At 40.6% G+C, this 20,558-nt stretch overlaps 1 pseudogene across 1 annotated transcript; it reads left to right on the forward strand.

Annotated features, from left to right (window-relative positions):
• The first annotated feature begins 691 nt into the window (after nucleotides 1–691).
• On the forward strand, nucleotides 692–18,427 carry LOC311589802 (polyadenylate-binding protein 2-B-like; annotated as a pseudogene). Its single transcript has 3 exons — nucleotides 692–740; nucleotides 12,062–12,796; nucleotides 18,219–18,427. The product of its transcript is annotated as a polyadenylate-binding protein 2-B-like (transcript).
• The last annotated feature ends 2,131 nt before the right edge of the window (nucleotides 18,428–20,558 follow it).

Raw genomic sequence — 20,558 nt, forward strand, 5'->3', positions numbered from 1 at the left:
ATGTAATTATCCTAAAGTTGGTAGAACTTCGCATTACATTTTAAATGAGTTGTATTGGTTCAATACCCAAACAAGAGTTGAAACACAGAGGCAATGCTGTAGCAAGAATAACCGTAAGTTTGTATCAATATGCAAAAATCTACACCAATGCAAAATAACTGGCTTGTTGAAGCTCTTTAGTTTAAAAGTAGATTCCATGACCTACCCTTTGATCCTATCATTTCTGTACCCCCTTTTTCTTTTCATCCCTTCTCTCCCCTTTTTCCCTAACACTAGATAGGAGAGAAAAAAATAGAGGAAAGAAAAAGAGATGAATGAAATTCCTGAATCAAACCTCCTTTACTTTGTTTTCTCCCTGACCAAGACCATTAACAACGTGTTACCAATCACCCTTAAATGATAAGAGCCGGGCATGGTGGTGCACGCCTTTAATCCCAACACTTGCGGGGGGGGGGGGGGGGGGAAGAGGCAGGTGGATCTCTGTGAGTTCGAGGCCAGCCTCGTCTACAAAGTGAGTCCAAGACAGCCAAGGCTACACAGAGAGACCCTGTCTCAAAAAACAAAAACAAAAACAAAAATAAAATGATGATAAACATCCATCATCACCTACAGAACAACCAAACGCTACCCATCCAACCTCTTGGGGATGGGGTGTCATTCTCTTAAAATTGCTTCCTATTGTCTGGGAGCAATGGCATATTTTGGGCGCCCTAAGAAAATTGGGATTTTTGCCAAGTCCTGTAAGAGTGAACCATAGCATTTGTTGTCCAGTCTCTGTGTGAAAGGAAAGGGCAGGGCTTAAATGAAGTCCTGTCTGGCACAGTCTGTGAGGCTGGAATATTTTAGCGAGCCATTTTGAAGTTGTTCCAGAAGCAGATTTTCGAGGAAACAGCTATTAAGGCAGTCTCTGAGGTGGGGCCATCTGGGATACTTATCTTGTCTCCATCAGAGGCTGGCCCTTTTGTTCTGAAATCTCACAAACTTCTAAAGGTAGTACACATTTCGGTATTAACACAAGTGAGGAACGTGTGGTGTACACAAATCAGCTGAAGATGATTCTCTGCTCTCTGTTGGGCAGTGAAAGGCATCAAACGTGATAAGCCCATTTGGACTGTAACCAAACTGTAATATACATGCCCCTGCACGCCCTTCGAAAGGGTGGCTTGTAACAACAGCTCTCAGCTAGTTTCAGAGATGCTCCCATGAGGAAGGGTCAGCACTTACACGACCTGTTTTGTTGTTCTTTTTGGTTTCTTCCTTCATGTCTGCAGTCAAGGTCTGCCTGGGTCAAATCTGATATTTACTAGTTTTGAAGGAATCCACAGCTTTTTTTTTTCCTTCCATGGAAACAAAGTCAAAACCTCTCTCCCAGTGCGGCACATTTCCTGCCTTATATTCTGCAGTTAAGATATCCTTATAATAGATACAAGAAGATGGTTTAACTAATCAGATTTTTCCACAACCCAATGTCTCTCAGCCCTGTGTTGGTTTTTGCTGATTTGCATATAAAAGATTTAAAGTTAATTAGCACTTTGATACTGTGGTATCGAGGTCCAGCTTTGACATCAACTGGGGGAAACTGAGGTGGGGCGTGAATCCTGTGGCTGGCTGGCTGGTGACCCTGTAGACTTTCTCTGAGGGCAACCTTCCAGGCTGGAGCTGATGGAACTGATAGTTTCTGGCAATAGCTTCCTCTGATGGTGGTGGGGAGGGGTTGGTGGGGGGGGGGGTTGGCAGGGGGGGGAGGGGGCTGAGGCTGATGGCTCCTAGCGGGGGGCTTCCACTGATGGTGCCAAGCGTCTAAAAAAAAGAAAGAGAAAGAAGGAGAGAAAAGAAACAAACACACACACACACACACACACACACACACACACACACACACTAGACGATGAAGTGAGACAGGCTCCAGGAGGTAGGTTTTAACAAACTGCTTGTTCTTCTTTTTATTATTATCTTATTTTCACCCTTATCCTTATTCTTATCTGTGTTCTTCTCCTTTTTCTTCTCCTTATCATTTTTCCTCCTTTTTTTCCCCTCTTCTTTTCCTTCTTCCTCTTCTCTTTCTTCTCACGGTTTATACACCCCAACAACATCTTTCAAGCAGGACAAACATCACAATGTGTTTACATTCTATCTCTCTATAAATAAGTGAGTACACTGGACATACGTAAGATAATCACGTTCCCCAAAACCTTCACATGATCAAATGTTTTACGTATTATGGGTGAGGAACAAACATGAATAACAAGTTATTTCTGAGAACCCACATACATTTGTACATAAGCAACTTGTTACATATTAACAGAGCGTAAGCAAGCAAGGGACTTTCTCAGCCAGCTTTTCTTTACTGGCAGGCTGCAGTTTGTGGTTACAAAGAAGGAATCAATTAGCTTAAGAAGTAATCTTACGAATATCTTAAAGGAATCTCAAATCTAAACTCCTATATAAAAATAATCGGCCATGTCTATTTTAAGTCCTAAAGGTGCCCATCTACTCATTAATATGGTTTATTAACTCATATCAGGAAGCTGAGGGTAGAAAAATAGAATAAGGAAATCAATCGTCATCTCAGTCACCAGCCCAGCTTGAAAGAGTCACGTCAGCCAATGGTGCTATGGACCATTGTTCTTGCTTTGCCAACCTCAAAAAGTCCCCAGCTTTACTAATAAGAGTGTACTTTCTATTAACTTCAATTGTCCCCTGCATCAGGGCCAACAGCAAAAACATCTTTACCTTACTTTGCTAAGTAATCTATTTTTCCTAAGACTAAGTCAGAACCACTAGCAAAAACATCTTTACCTAACCTTGTTGAACAATCTGTTTTTCCAAATCCTTTCTAAGGGTAGTGATCACTGTTAGCAATCTACATCTGCAGGTTGTTTTCAGAGATGGTGGTTGAATTATTAATCTGCTCCAGCAGCAATGCCTGAAAGAGATCAAGCATTGTTATTGCGGATGCCAGTGATGCTGCCCAGTGAGGGGCTGGGAGCCCCCTTTATCATACTCACACAATTCACATATTAAGGGGATTATAAGGACCACAAAGGTAACAAGCAGAGCTGTGCTCCATAACAGCATGAAGTCCTCAGGACACACAGTCTTCGGGGTTATGCCTCGCTGAGACACACCCATCGTGGGTTTGCTAACCGGTAGGCTGCATTCTATGAGTTCTAGACTGTTTTGCTGTTCCTCCTGCATGGACCCAACACTGGGAGTCTTTTTTTACCCCCCCCCTTCTGTTTGATAAACATCCCTTTTAAAGTACAACTGGATCTTTCTATAAATGCTTATTGGGTATGATTGTGTGGTATTCCTGTAATATGTGTATATTGTAATGTACAAAAAACCTTTCATTTTCCTAAGGACATATGCTGGAACAGTATCAGCCTTAATTTGTACAGGTATCCCCGTAATAGCCATAACTTCTAGTAAATCAGACTTTTCACAACTGAAAGCAGTTGACCATTACAATCCCGAAGATGTGTCTATGGTGAGGTGCCCATATTTAAGTTTTCTAATCTCTGCTAAATGAAACACAACCATTTGCCAAGTTTCATTTCTTTGTGTACATTTTGGGTTACTTCCTGCAGGTAATAGAGTTTGGTTATGTAAAGAACACATTTTCAAACTTTTGTTGTTAACCTGGTATTTCTTATGAAAGTCCAAGGCTTCTAGCACACTTCCTATTAATAGCTGATCAATTTCATCCTTACCTTGTGCTAGAGGGCATTATATACTTGCATGCGATCTCCTATGTGTTATATACAATGGATGATTTCTACTTCTGGTTACTTGGTGCAATTGGATACATAGAAAAGTGTAGAGAGAATATCTTGTGTACAGGATATTCTCTCTACACTTGAGACAATTTTAATGTGGCAGCATTGGCTATCAATTAAAATGCCTATGGCCTATAGAAAAAGGGAGAATAGAAGCTGTGACATCTGGTAGACAGAAAGCATTCCAGGAGATGATGTAAGAAGGATGGACGCATGGTACCTGAGCACACACCTGGCTCCTTCCCAGAATCCTCTCTGCCTACCAGATGTCCCGTATCCTATTTCCTGTCTAAACTATAGGCCATCATGTTTATTACTGTCAGATGCAACATCTATATAATACATAAGATTTTTTTCTCTCTACACAGCATATAAAGGTCTTAGTTCCAATGTAGAAGAAAGGAGGTATGTCGCAATAAGGAGGACAGTTTACATTTATTCTGACAGGAAAACAGAAGCTACTGATTCAGTCCAAATTGATTTTTTAAAAATCATATTTTACAGAGTTATACCTCTCTAAAAATCTTGGTTGCAGACAGAAAGAAGAAAATGGAAAAGACCAAAACAGAACAATAGGACCAAACACCACTATGGTGAAGAGGGCCTTGACAACACTCGCCCTCCAGGATGCTGAGGTGCCGAGACACATTGACTGCAGCCTCCTGTTTGATCCGGTCTCAGACTGCTCCAGGAGCTGTTTTATCAAAACCTGCTTCCAGGACAACTTTAAGGCACCTAGCTCAAATCGTCCGGTATCACAGACTGTTCCAAACAGAATTTCATGAAGCCTGTATTTTTACAGCATTTAGAGACTGGACAACAAATGTTACAACTAGCTTTCTTAACCATTTTCCAAATTTTGGGGGCCTCTCCCCAAAAAAGAAATACTGCACACCAAATCAGTGGGAAGAAATTCCAAGAGAGTATCACTCCATTCCCCAAAAGGTGGGTGGGTAGGTTTGGATGTTCTATGGATGCTTATTAAAAGGGGTTGGCTGCCGGTTATTAAATAGTCTTGACCAAGGAAAAACTTATATAAACTTAGACTCGGGGATATCACTCCTTTTCTCTATTCTTTACTTTCTCTTAGCTAAGGAGAAAGGAGTTGAGAAGACAAAGTCAGGGAGAACATAAGACTACAATATAGAAATAATATAGAAACAATAGGAAAAATGGTAGATTGTTGAATCTACTATTAAACCAAAGAGCATTTTATAAGCCAGTATTCCATGTTGCTGTAGAGTTTTATATATTGATACAGAGTTAAGGTCATTTTTTGATACATCGGTATAGGTTATTATATATTGACACAAATTTAAAGTTATTTTTAATACACATTATGTATATATGTTTCAACTCTTGTATAAAGTGTTGGACTATGCAACTCAAGTTAAACTGCAATTTCTAGTTCCGGTCCTTTTAAGAGCAGCTGTTACAAACTGTTTGGGATAGTTAAAAGATGCAAGTTAATAGTCAATCAAACCCATGGTCGTGTCAGATACTATTCTAGCTTATTACAAAATAAACATCCTAGGTTGAACGGATAGTGAATAGATAGGAATGAGCAAAGCTTCCTTATTCAGGTGTGGTATAAATAAATACATGGGCTTCAAACACCTCAGAGTTCCATAGAATGTGGCACTTAAAATGTTTTATTAATAAAATAACCTTTTGACAGTGAGACATGTCGCTCCTGTCAGCACCCCCAGCCTGACTTAAATAAGATCATGAGCACTGAAAAATCTCCTTATGGGGTTTCTTTCAAAAGTGTCAAGCCAGGCCCTGGGCAAAAACTGCCCATACTCCAAGTGCAGACATAATGCAGATTGAAAGGGGCATACATGGCCACAGAGAAGTTGACTGCTGAACTTCGCCAAGACAAGGTAAGCAGTCATTCATAATTGCTGTCTCAAAATAATGTCTGTCAGATATACTGGCCCAGAAGACTGAAGATGATGCCACAACACTGCAAAGAATAATTGGATGACTGCTCAGGTAGCCAGCGGCCTCTGTCATTTCTCTATTTTGGAAGCTGCTTACTCTGAATTCCTTGCATACTCAGTTAACATTATTTCCTTCTCAGGTCTCTGATGGAATTGAACACCAAATAATTTAGTCTGACAATTAGGCTTAGGTTGCTTAGAATTTAGAAAATATTTTTTAAAAGATGATTTTTGGAAGTAAGGATAGAAAATGATTTAGGTACAGAACTCTGAACACACCAAGATAGGATAGATAATAAAACATGTTCTCCAAAAAGTTGTCAAGTGCATAAGGACTGGACACTGCGAATATAAATCTTACCTAATAGTTTCCATAACTGTTTCATGATTCTTATTATTGTATATTGGTTTATTATTGAATGAAAGCAAAATTTTTATTAGACTAAAGCTGAAAATTATTGAGAAAATATCTTGAGAATTGTATGGAAGCACTGCCTGCTGAGTAAAAGACCTACAGCCTACAGGAAATGTTAGAATAGACAGCGTAACATCTGATGGGCAGAAAGGATTCTGGGAGACAGCCAGGCTTGTAAGACTCACTCAGGAAGACGTTAAGAAGATGAACATATAAGTATCTGAGCACAGGTAACCAGCCACATGGTAGAATACTGATTAGGACAAACAGATTATTTTAAGTTATGAACTAGCCAGGAGAAGAGCCTATATTGCCTAGGTGTTTTAAATATTTTGAGTCTCATGAGTCATTATTTCTCTGAGCAGAAAGGTGTGTATTAATAAAACAACAACAACAACAACAACAACAACAACACAACAGCAAAGCTAATTCTGAATCATCTAAAATAAGTTCAGTGGGCTCTATATGCAATACAACTCTTTCTGCATAATGAGAGTCAGTAATTATATTAAGAGATTCAGGAAAATCTAATAATATCATAAGAATGGCATATAACTATGATTTTTTTAACTGAGCTATAGGGCTCTGAGCCACTGTACATAATTTTTTCTGACTTATAACCTGCCTTTCCAGATTGATTTGCATCAGTATAGAATGTACAGGCTCCAACATTTTGTCTTCTTTTACTATATGAAGGAGAATCCAATTACTTCTTTTTATAAACTGATGTCTCTTGCTCTGGGGCATTTTTGGTTAATTCCTCAAAACAATTACTGCAAGATCTTAGCCAGTATTCGCTTTCTGCCATAATGCAGTAATTTCAGCATTAGTAAAAAGGTACTACAATTTCTGCTTGGTCTATTCCTGATAATTAACTTATTTTTCCATTCAGAATCAATTGAGAAACATTTTCTACACAGGAGTCTAATTTTTATTTTGTTTGTGTTCTAAAAAATATCCATTCTAAGATATAATCTTCTCTTTGCATAAGAATTCCTGAGGGAGAATAAGCAGAAGGCAAAATAGCTACAATACAATCGAGCTTTGGATACAAATGTTCCACATGTGCATCCTGTAATTTCTTTTCTACCACAGCCAATTCTCTCTCAGTATCAGCTGATACTTTTCTTGGGCTATTTCAGCATGAATCACCTTGTAAGGTTTTAAATAAATTACTTCGCTCTTGAGTAGTCAATCTAATTATGGGTTTTAGACAATTAATATCTCCCAACAATTTTTGAAAATATTTAAGTGTTTGTAATTGATCTCTCCTGATTTGTACCTTCTGTGGTTGGAATTTTCTGTATACATATCTTATATCCTAGATAATTAATAGAATCTCTTCATATTTTTTCAGGTGCAATTTGCAATCCCCAATAAGGCAATATTTTCTTTTTCAAATAATTTTCTAAGGTATTTGTATTTGAATCAGCCAGCAAACTAGCATCCATATCATGTAAATTATATAGATTGAGGAAATTATTTATGAATTATTTCCAGTGGCTGTTGTATAAAATACTGACATAATGTAGGGCTGTTTAGCATTCCTTGTGCCAAGACCCTCTAATGGGACCATTTAACAGGTTGAGAATTACTGTAAGTATGCATTGTGAAAGCAAATTTTTCCCTAACACACTCATGCAAAGGGGTGATGAAAAAGCGACCGTTTAAGTAAATGGCTATGATAGGTCATGACTTGGGTACTAAAGAAGTTAGAGGGAATCCAGGATGTACGAAGCCCATAGACTGAATTACGTTATTGACTGCTCTCAAATCTGCTAACATCCTCAATTTTCCACAGATATTTTTAATGACAAATGTAGGAGAATCCCAAGGGCTGATGGACTCTTCACTACGCTGAGCCTTCAGCTGCTCTTGTGCCTGTGCCTTCCCTGCCACCACTGGCCACTGCTCTACCCAAACAGGCTTGTCAGTTAACCATTTTAGTTGCAGTGCAGTTGGTGTTCTATCAGCACTGACTCCACCATATAAAGTTGAAGAGTTGGGCTGGGCGTGGTGGTGGCGCACGCCTGTAATCCCAGCACTCGGGAGGCAGAGGCAGGTGGATCGCTGTGAGTTCGAGGCCAGCCTGGTCTACAAAGTGAGTCCAGGACAGCCAAGACTACACAGAGAAACCCTGTCTTGAAAAAAAACAAAAAAAAAATAAATTAAAAAAATAATAAAGTTGAAGAGTCAACCTCTGCAGTGTCCTGATTATGGACAGTCTGGACAGTCTGTAACTGTATTTGATATCATTTTTAATATCTTTACAGCCTGTGTCTGATGTTGAAGAATGCTAATCTGTGTTCCCCACTGTTCCAAAAGTTTTCTTCTCCATAAATTTATGGCTATATATTGGCCACATGGGACTTTAATTTTCCTATTTAGCCTTCTGGTCCTATGCACTTAATCTATTTTAAACTTTGTTTCACTTGAGATGCTATCCAGTTCCGAGCAACTGAATATCTACTTCCCAAAGAGGTCAATCTGGAGGCCCAGATTTTGGTGACAATATTGTTACATGTGCTACTGTGCCTACCAATTTTGCAATTTCAATGCTACTTATAATACTTTTAGTTTTGGATTCTTATCATCTATAGCAACTTGCCAAAAAGCAGCCTGTGTTCTGGTCTCTCCTCAGTGTTCTGTTTTATCTATTGTAGTTGCTCTGACCTTGATATCTGGGTTATTAATCTTTTTATCCTGATCAGGGGTGTTTAATTTCTGTGTGGATGAATTTCTACACTGCTGAACTGAAGTGGTTAACTTGAGTTTGATGTCAGTGACTGAAATTCTGCCTAAGGCATTTCCCAACAAGGGTTTACCTTGGCTGTCCCTTGTTGATCTGTGTTCATTAATCTGATGCCAGCCATTGCCACACCTTCTATATACCCCAGAAGGCTCCGGCCTTCGTCCAGAATTAGCTTAGCTTTGCCTATAATTCCTTTTAGCTTTGCCTATAATTCCTTTAGAAATAAGTTTGTTTCCCACAGCCAAGACATTTGACATTTTGGCTTTTCTCAAATCCTTTAGAGATTACTTCTATTAAAGTTGCATCGTAAGTATAAGATCCAATATCATCTGTATTTCTGATCCGTTTATCTATTGGTGTTAATCTTGCCATCAGAAGCCCGATCACCTTTTCACATTCAGAATTAGCACTTTTGAAAGCCAAAGATTCAATTAGTACTTGTCCAACTTCCAAATGGAGGAAGAGGATTTTGCCTTTGTTTCAATAGGAGGGGGGAAAAGCTATGGATTCCTTCCAAAGTAATAAAGATTAGACTTGACCACAGGAGACCTCCTGAAAATCTTGACTGCAAACGTAAAGGAAGAAATCAAGAACAGCAAAGTGGGAACATGAATGTCGATCCCTCTTGAAGGGAACAGCTCTGAGACTGACTGAGACATGAGAAAAATGTCTCTGCGCAGTCAACAAATCTTTTTGGCTGCATAGCCCTCAGGTCTTAATTTTACATGCCATTATTTCATGTAATTGGATGAATGTATATTATAGTTTGGTTATACAGTCCAAATTCACTTATTATGAAAGACTGATGCCTTTTCTGCTCAAGCACAGAACAGAGAATCACCTTTAGCTGGTTATGCACACTGTACATTCCCTTCAGGTGTTAATGCAAAAATGTATATTACCTTTAAAAGTTCATATGTTTACAGAGAAAAACAACCAGACATCAAAGAAGACAAGACAGGTAGCCTAGATGATCCAACCTCAGAGACTGCCTCAATAACTGTTTCCTCAAATCTTTATATCCGCAACATTTCATTTCATAACAGCTATCTAAGATGGTGCACCCTCATACACAGTTCCAGCCAGGACTTCAGGTTAGCCCTGCACTTTTCCATCACACAGAGACCAGACAACAAATGACACAGCTGGCTTTCTCATACTTGGCACTTATTCCAATTTTTTCTTAGGGCCCCCAAAAGAGAATATTTGCCCCCAGACATCAAGGAGCAATGTTAAGAGAATGACACTCATTCCCAAGAGCTTGGATGAGTAGTTTCTGGTCGTTCTATGGATGACGATGAATGGTTTTGTGCAGTATGTACTCAAACGCTGATCTGGCTGCAGAATGGACATGGCATGGTAACTCTTATGAAGCATCTCCTGCCTCGATACTGTGTCAAAGTTGCACTCCATCACCTCTGATTGGTTAATGAAAATGTAGAACGGCCAATGGGTGGGTTTAAGAGTTAAGGCAGGACTTATGATCCCAGTGAAAGAGTCCAGGTGAGGAGAGAGAGGGAAAAAGACCCTGAGAGAGTCGCCATGAGGAAATGAAGAAGCAGGCAGAGGGAGACTAATATGGCAGGAAACAGGGCCACACAGCTGGTAAGAGGTCCGGGTCAGCACAGACAGGTTAGAATAGCTCAACACCTACCCAACTATAGTTCATAAATCAATTATTAATGAATTATAAAGGTCTCTGTGTCCTTATTTGGGAACTATGGCAAATATTAGAAAAGTCCTGCTCCCAATTTTACACCAGAGTTCCTATCTCTGCAGGGAGTCCTGCCTGTCCTCTCCTGACTCAGCTATTGGCCATTCGGCTCTTTATTAAACCAATCGGAAGGTGAGAGATGGAGTCTTTTACAAAATATGATGCAGACATAAGAATAACAATACCAGAGTCCAGCCTGAAATCAGACCTCTGCCGGTATAGAAATCATCATTTGAATGATACAAAGGTAACCTTTACGCAGTGCACAAAAAGATCACCCCAACCCATGGCTGACCAATGAGCTCCAGGAGTCCACCTGTGCCCATTTCCCTGTGCTGTGGCAGAACCACACTGCCACGGTCAACTTCTACTTGGATGTTTGAGATCAAGATCCTCATATTTGTGCAGCAGCCATTTCGCTGCCCTATGCTGTACTTTTACATAACTGGCCATAACTGGCCATAACTGGCTTGTTTGTAGCAGTGTTGTCACAGGCACATGAGTGATGCGTTTCTCTATGAAATTATGACGGCTACACGATCACAACAGTGTATGCCATTTATAGGTCTAAATAATAGAATGACGTCAGAAGACACACAACAATGACTACCCCTTACCAACAAGAGGTACAGATTTAGGGGGGCAGAGGACATGGTAAAGAAATGAGTAAATTACGATCAAACTCCACACTAGCATCAAAGTGGTTCCAATGTTAGCAAGAAGCCGATGGCCTATAACTTAACAAATAATTTACCTATACAGTTTCGTATAATAAAATAAACAAAATAGTCCTTAGCACTTTGTGAGGCTAAATTGCCGTTAGTTTTTATTGCCCTTGCCTTCCAAGAGTGTCTACTCTTCTTCCCAGCACCTTTTCCAGCCTACCCTAAGGGAAACGGATGGGCAAGGCACGTAACACACGTCCAGGAGCAGACAGCAAGCAGACAGCCTCGTCAGTATGGAAGGGTCATGGTGCAAACTATCCCACCATGACCAGATGCTCTCCCATATCCGACAGTACCTCCTGAAGTGGTCACTGCCTATATTCCAAACGCTTTCCATTAGAAAGCTGAGGATATGTGTCATAATGGCCAGAGCCTAGGCGATGTGATTGTCGTTTGGTTCACAATGCAACATGTCTCATTCTACTCTTCAGAAGAAAAATATTAATCATTTAGTAATTTTACTCTATGCTAGATGTTGTAGTCATAATGATTGGAGAAAGAGATTGTTCCTTCAAGGGCTCACTGAACAGACGGTTCTTGGCGGTATAAAGTGTAGTGTGGCCAGATGAGCAGATTTAGTGGTGAGGAACAATAATCCATATTGCTTCTGGATTATTCTAAAACTGATATTAGTAAGCATGTGGTAACTCTCTACAAATGTCTGGAAATGCGCTAATTTGTGAAGGAGAGTATTTAATGGGTTTGATTAAACATCTTATATAAAATTCCACAGATAAAGAAAACAGAAGTGGCAGGGTGTCATCTTGTGCCCAGGGCCAGTGGGAAGGGCAACCTGGGAGGCGCAGGAGACTGTGGGAGGAGCTGGAGCATGGGGAGCTGCTGCTGGAGCCCAAGCCTAAAAAGGAGCCACCCTTCCCCGCCTCTCAGCGTCCCCCCCCGGGGGGCTCAGGAGTCCCCAGCTGTCAGGAGGAGGAGGAAGAGCCGGGACTGGCCAGGGCTGACCCCGGGGTGAGGATCCGGAGCTAGAAGCAATTGAAGCTCGAGTCAGGGAAATGGAGGAAGAGGCTGCAAAGCTAAAGGAGCTACAAAACAAACGAGCTAGGCGAGAAGATGAATATGAGCCCACCCCCAGTGATCACGTGTGTGCGGGAGAAGATGGAGGCTGGTGCCCGGTCTATCTGTGCCGGCAATGTGGACTACGGTGCAACACAGAAGAGCTGGAAGCTCGCTTTCATGGCTATGGCTCTGTCAACCGGGTTACTTATTCTCTGTGACAAATGTAGTGGCCATCCCAAAGGGTTTGCATATAGAAAGTTCTTAGACAAAGAGTCTGTGAGGACTTCCTTGTCCTTAGATGAGTCCCTGTTTAGAGGAAGACGAATCAAGGTGATTCCCAAACAAACCCACAAATCAGGCATCAGCACCACAGACCGTGGTTTCCCGCGCGCTCGATACCGAGCCCGGAGTAGTACCAACTACAACAGGGGCCAGCTAGAGCGACATCGTGGTATTCTCCTTACTTTAAAAAAAAACCTGTGTTTTAAGAGGGGAGAGAGGAAAACAGAGGGGGGTTATTTTAAAAAGAAAAACAGAAGATGACCTTGATGGGTTTTTTTCTTTTTTTTTTCCAAGATATATATTATTTTATTAATTTGTTCTTGTTACATCTCAATGGTTATCCCATCCCTTGTATCTTCCCATTCTTCCCTCCCTCCCATTTTCCCCTTATTCCCCTCCCCTATGACTGTAACTGAGGGGGGATTTCCTCTCATAGGGTATCAAGTCTCTTCTTGGTAACCTGCTGTCCTTCCTCTGAGTGCCAACAGGTCTCCCCCTCCAGGGAAAATGGTCAAATATGAGGCACCAGAGTACATGAGAAAGTCATATCCAACTCTCCACTCTACTGTGGAGAGTGTTCTGACCATTAGCTAGATCTGGGTAGGGGTTTAAAGTTTACAGCCTGTATTGTCCTTGGCTGGTGCCTTAGTTTGAGCAGGACCCCTGGGCCCAAATCTGCCTATCATAATGTTCTACTTGTAGGTTTCTAGGACCCTCTGGATCCTTCTACTTTGCCATTCTCCCATGCTTGTCTCATCTAGAGTCCCAATAGGATGTCTTCCCCTCTGTCCCAGTTTCCTGGTAATTGAAGACTTTCATGGGACATGCTCTTGAGCTAATATGCAGATATAAGTGAGTATATACCATTTGAGTCTTTCTGCTTCTGGGTTAACTCACTCATTATGATCATTTCTAGCTCAATCCATTTATCCACAAATTTCGGGAATTCCTTGTACAGCCACTTTGGAAATCTATCTGGTGCTATCTCAGAAAACTGGGAATAGGGCTTCCTCAAGACCCAGCTATTCCACTCCTTGGAATATACCCAGAAGATGCTCCAGCACACAACAAGAAAATTTGCTCAACCATGTTCATAGCAGCCTTATTCATAATAGCCAGAACATGGAAACAGCCTAAGTGTCCCTCAATAGAAGAATGGATAAAGAAACTGTGGTACATATACACTATGGAATACTATTCAGCTATTAAAAACAAGGAATTCCCGAAATTTGTGGATAAATGGAGGGAGCTAGAAATGATCATAATGAGTGAGTTAACCCAGAAGCAGAAAGACTCAAATGGTATATACTCACTTATATCTGCATATTAGCCCAAGGGGCATGTCCCACGAAAGCCTTCACTTACCAGGAAACTGAGACAGAGGGGAGGACATTCTAGTGGGACTCTAGATGAGACAAGCATGGGAGAATGGCAAAGTAGAAGGATCCAGAGGGTCCTAGAAACCTACAAGTAGAACATTATGATAGGCAGATTTGGGCACAGGGGTCCCACTCAAACTAAGGCACCAGCCAAGGACAATACAGGAGGTAAACCTTAAACCCCTACCCAGATCTAGACAATGGACAGAACACTCTCCACAGTAGAGTGGAGAGTGGGATATTACTTTCTCACATACTCTGGTGCCTCACCTTTGACCATGTCCCCTGGAGGGGGAGACCTGGTGGCACTCAGAGGAAGGACAGCAGGGTACCAAGAAGAGACTTGATACCCTATGAACATATAGAGGGGGAGGTAATCCCCCTCAGGAACAGTCATAGGGGAGGAGAATAAGGGGAAAATGGGAGGGAGGGAAGAACGGGAGGATACAAGGGATGGGATAACCATTGAGATGTAACAAGAATAAATTAATAAAGGAGAAAAAAATGAAAAAAAAAGAATAAAAAAAAGAAAGAAAGAAACTGTGGTACATATACACCTTGATGGGGTTTTAAAAAAAAAAAACATACACTCTGGAAAGGGGAGAGAATCCCGTAACTATCTGAGGAGGGGCCTGCTTTGGGGATGAGGTGCGGCCCAGGTAGTGGGGCAGGGGCTACACCAAGCTGTTCAGCTTGTTTCCTTCCCTGTCTGCTCCCTGACTGTTGCAGTCCCTGCCTGTCTGCCCCTCTCCTAAGCTTCTTTCCTCAGGCTCCTGCCCCTCCAGTTTGCCTGGTGATCTACTTTGTTTCCTTTTGTGTTTCTTTTTCTGTTTTGAGTGTCTTTCTTTGCAGGTCTCTGTAGCTGGAAGATCTCCCTCCCAGCCGCTCCAGTGTAAATTCCCCTTAACCTCGGGGAAATGCGCTACTTTGTTTTGGGGAGTTTGGGGTAGTTTTGTTTTTCAGGTGTTTTTGTTTTGTTTTCTTTACCCCTTTCCCCCCTTTTATTTGGAAGGAATGGGAGGAAATGGGAACAGGGAGGTGGGACGTGGCTTTTGTTTATTTTTTTAACTCATTTCCAGGGTGTGGGATTTTTTAAAAAATAATGTGTCATGAATAAAGTTGTTTATGAAAAATTAAAAAAGAAAAAAGCGTCAAGAGACTGATAGTAATTCCTTATAGCCAATATATAAGATGCACATGAGTGATACAGCACAAAAAGTTCTGAACACATTGAAATCAGCTCAAAATTAACCTTGTAAACTGTTCCCTGGCGTTCGGGCTCTATTATCCAATAGGAAGAAAGAAAAAAAATTTTTGTTTCAACAAAGAGTTTTTAATAGAGAGGTTACACAATCAGATTTCCATTTTTAAAATATTAGTTGGGGAAAAGGCAGGAAAGGAATGCGACCACATGGCAAGATAAACAGTAAGGCAGCCACTGTACTACCTAGGCAAAATCACTTAGATTCTGTGATCACAAAAGTTAAAAAAAAAAAATCTCAGGCAACACCCAGCCTACCTCAAAGAAGATGAGGAGCATCAAAGAACCTCCTTATGGAGATGGCTTCACATGTGGCAAACCAGGCACTGGGCAAAATGTCCTCTTTTCTTCCACAGACACAATTCTGCCTAAAAATGGGCAGATGCAGGCAGAGTTGATGCCAAGACAGGGTAAGCCTATCAAATATGTCTGTAAGATATATTGGGCCAGAAAGGCTGAAGATGATGCTCCAACATTATAGAGAGTTTGAGGTGACTGTTCAGGCAGCAAACTGACTCTGTCATTTTTTCATTTTGGAAGCTGCTAACCTGCAGTTTCAATTTACTCAGGTAATTAAGTTTTATTCCTTCTCAGTTCTCTGATGGGTTGAAGACCAGATGGTTTAGTCTTAAAATTAAGCTTAGTTGTTTAGGGCTTAAGACGTTTTTATGTCTAGATAGATGTTTTAATTTGATAGAGATGAGATATGATAGATATTGATTTACATTCAAAATTTTAGACTCACCAAGGTAGGAAAGATGTTTTCTTCAAGACTGCCAAATGCAAATAGCCAAAACACTATGAATGCAACATTTATGTAATTCCTGATTGTTTTGTGGTTCTTCTAGCTGTATGCATTTTATTTGCATCCATAAAACCAAATCTAGAATACAGATTGGCTTTTCATTTAAATTTACTAGTAGAATGTTACTGTGAATGCTATGAATGTAGTCTAACTGGATAATTTCACATAAACAGAAAGCTGATTACCTTCAAAATTGTAAGACATCAGTAAATTATCTCCTAAAAACAGACTATTAAGAAGTAACCCTGCCACCTCCTGGTTGGACAGATAAAGGACTGTTCATTTGGTTCTATTAGACAGTCTTTTCTACACACACACACACACACACACACACACACACACACACACACACACACACACACACACAATCCCTTACTGGTTTAGATCACCTACCTGCTTGTTTCCCTTCGGCATGCGGCTGTGCGCCCCCTCCAGGAATTACTGAAGTTCCCCTATCACTCCTAACCCTCACTTCCCTCAGAAGTCAGTCAGAAGAGCGGGAAGTTGGTGGCATTACTGAGAGGGCCCACAAACATCAGCCCAAGGCGTAGGAATATGCAAAGGCACAGAAAATACAAGCGCACTATAGATGAGTGGGAGGATAAAGGAGCTTAGTGTGAAAATGCTAAGAAAACGGAAGTTGACTGGGCGTGGTGGCGCACACCTGTAATCCCAGAACTCATGGAGGCAGTGGTGGATCTCTGTGAGTTCAAGGCCCGCCTGGACAGCCAAGGCTACACAGAGATTCCCTGTCTTGAAAAACCGAAATGGGAAAAGAAAAAAGAAAAAAAAAAAGGAAGTTGAGATAAGGGAGACAAGGAAAAAAGAAGATGAGATGTGAGAGGGAGCAGAAGACAAGATGAAGGAAGAGGAAGGGGAAGAGGAAGAAGAAGGGGAAGGGGAAGGGGGGAAGGGAAGAAGGCATCAGTACAGAATGGGAAGGGAAATTTCTCTTCAGTGATATAAAATAAGTTTAACAAGGATGGAATTTTAGTGGTTGCCTCTGCCTCATAAATACTAAATTTGGAACCACATAGAGAACACTAGCACGGCCCCTGCCCAAGGATGGCACCAAAATGCATGACTCTTTCCATATATTTAACTAAGCTACAAATGTATGAAGTCACTCAACATGGCAGCCATCCTCTCAAATTGCTAGAGGAAACATGAAACATATAGGGATCTCACGTCAGCATACAGAGCTGGCACAGGCTTGCTTGCTTCTTTTTCTTTTTCCTTCGTTTTTCAAGACAAGGTCTCTCTGTGTAGCCTTGGCTGTCCTGGAACTTGCTCTATAGACCAAGCTGGCTCCAAGTCACAGAGATCTGCCTGCTTCCCAACTGCTGGAATTAAAAGCATGTACCATCACCACCGCTGGTAGACTTTCTTTCTGAGCAGGACCCCAGCAATTCAGAGAATAAAATTAAAAGCCAACACATGGGCTCTAAAAAACATAAAAGCTTATTACAGCAAAGAAAAATGTCAATCAATGGAAAGAAGGAAGAAAGAAAGGAAGGAAGGGAGGGAGGGAGGAAGGAAGGAAGGGAGGAAGGAAGAAGGGGAGGAAGGAAGGAGGAAGGGTCTGTTTTACTTTGAGACAGGGTCTCTCTATGTAGCCCTTTCTGCCTTTCTGTCCTATAACTCACTTTGTAGACCAGGCTAGTTTGAGAGATCTGTGCTAGGATTAAGGGTGTGTACCACCACACACCTCTATTTTTAAAGATAGTTTAAGATCAATACTATTTTCTCATTACATGATTGACAAAATATATCACTGAAACCACCTTCAGTCCAGTTTTCATGAGAATTTGAAATTTGGCCTCTTCAGTAGATACAGGAAAATTCTGATTTTCTTTGTATGTCTTTCAATGTATTGGAGCTTTTGAAGACATTTTTCATTTAATTGAAGTTGTTCAATTTATTAACATAAATAATGGTGCATTTAGCCATTATTAGCAAGAAGCAGGCTGGCTTCTTCATACGTATCAGGAGTCTGGGAACATGCGTCTTGACTTCTGTGTATGTTCTATAGTCTACGTTCGGCTCTCATGTTTTGTTTGATATCTACACTTCTAATCTCATACGACTCTCCTGAAAAATAGCAGCAACATGGACACAACATCCCACATAAGGTTTTGCTGTGCAGGACGGAAAGGGAAGGGGCTGGGGAACGGCTTGTTGGTGAAGAGCGCCATGCTCCCGCAGAAGGTCAGCGTTCAAGTCCTAGAGCCAGAAGCTCAAGACCTGCAACGCCAGCTCTCGGGTGCCCAGCGCCCTTCTCTGGCCCACACCAGCACTCACACGCATGAGCACACAGGCATTCACACATGCATAGAAGTAAAATACTTCAGCTGATTTCGTTTTTTAAAAGAATGGGGAAGGAATTCTACGTACTTCGTTCAGATATTATGCTTTGTAAGTGAAGTAAGAAACACTGCATAGATTTCTTTTAGATATTATATTACCTGGCTAGTTCATTTTACATATTACCACACATATGTCAGCTATGAAATCTCCTTCATACACAGAGATAATAGAGACAGAGATAGTAAGCTTCATACTTTCTATCTATACTGTTATTCCCAAACTCACGCTTTAATATTTTTCATGATTGAGACCATTTCTGCTGGACGTTCCCACTGTTTTATTACAGCCTAGAAAGTCTTCATATATTCTGAATCACATAGCCAACAGATAAGCTTTAGTAACCTCATAATGAAGAAGACCTGGAAATCTGCCCATTGTAGGGGCAGAATCCTAGCATTCTACTGAAGAGCATCAGATGTAAGTTTCAAGCAAGTTATATAAACTCATTAGCTAAGGAAGAAACAAACCTCTGGAGACAAAAGGAGGGAGCAGGAAAGAGGAGGGGAATGTAAAAGAAGCTAATACTGATGAACAAAACATGGATTTATGTCCATATTTTTAAAATGCTTCAGAGTATTTAATGCAGAGTAGTTTCTTAAATAAAATAAACATTCCTCAAAGGTAGAGCCCATGGTTAAAAACAGCTAGCTTGGCTTGCACAGTGGTGAATGACAGGAGGCCCTGTCTTAAAGCAGATGGCATGGGTGGACACTCAAGGTTGCCTTCTGACCTCCGTGTGCATGTGTCATGGCCCACAATATCTGCATTCACACACGCACATGCACACATGCTCACACACTGTTTATATGCACAAAATAAATAAATATTTTTAAAACTGAAATAAAACCAAAAAATCACTCATTATATGAGACAGTCTCATAAAAACAACAACCATAATTCAATGTAACATATGCAATATGTATGCCGAATTAAATGATATGCTAAGCACACAAATAAAATGGAAACATTGGTCCTAAGAAAAAATGAAGAAGATACTACATAGGGTAAAACATTTATTTGTTCATTCAGGCAATAAATATTGACAGGCATCAATAAGGGCCCAACCTAGGTTCTGAGTTTGCAGTACTTAACAGGCAAACATTCCTGCTCCCACAGAACTTATGTAGTTTGTAGTAGGACAATGATACTAAATAAATGCCAGATGAAAATAAAGTTCTATAAAGAAAGTAAATGTGTCAGAGTGTCTAAGTAGGAAGGAAAGTAGGAGGCATCATTTGAACATAAGGCAGACCTCAAAGCACAAGTCAGCTATGTGGAGAAAAGTGAACCAGAAAGCAAGTTAGAGCACAAGGTCCTCAAGAGAGAACAGACATAGCAGACGCTACATAATTCTGACCTGAAGGTCGATGTGTACTGCCTAGTGAGAAACAGGACAGGTACAAAATGAAATTTTAAAAGGTAGACGGACATCAAATGTCAAACATAGACACAAAGCTGAATCCACCGTTCGTACAGTATAAAGGAGAAATCTTCAGTACGTTTAAAAAAGAACAAATACTCTGTTTTATGTTTTAAAACTTCACATTGATGCTATATATATAGTAGACTTTGAAATGAAAAAGAAGTAAGGGAGACTTTGTCATGGAGTATCTAGGATGGTAGTGGCGTGGACGTGAGAGAAATTGGGGATACTATACATAAAAGTTGAGGGGGGAGGAGTACAGGAAAGTGCCTAGCCAATATCACAGATGCTAAACTCTTACATGTCTCCTTATTTGGTGACAATAAATACAGTACAGTTTGATGAAAGAGAAAGCAGAAGCATGTTTTGGTCATGTTACATGCCAAATACCTAGAAACACGTCAAAGTGTCAGGCATGAGATGGATAATGTTCATGCTGCCATGGTCAATTTCTTGATTTCGTAGTAGCATTTAGCTTAAAAATCTTTTTTTCTTTCACGATACCACCTTCTGCTGGATCCTCTTATTTTACTGAACACCACCTTGGTTTGCTCGGCTGGCTCTGCTTCCTCAGCTTGAATTATCACCATAAAGAAGGGCTTCAAATTTTTGTCACTTATCTTTTCTCCTTACATATCTACACATTTTTCACTTAGTTTTCTTTGATACTTATCAATCCTGAAAGAATCCCGAGCA

This window comes from Acomys minous (genome assembly GCF_964271855.1).
Source record: "Acomys minous genome assembly, chromosome: 19".
Classification (NCBI taxonomy): domain Eukaryota; kingdom Metazoa; phylum Chordata; class Mammalia; order Rodentia; family Muridae; genus Acomys; species Acomys minous.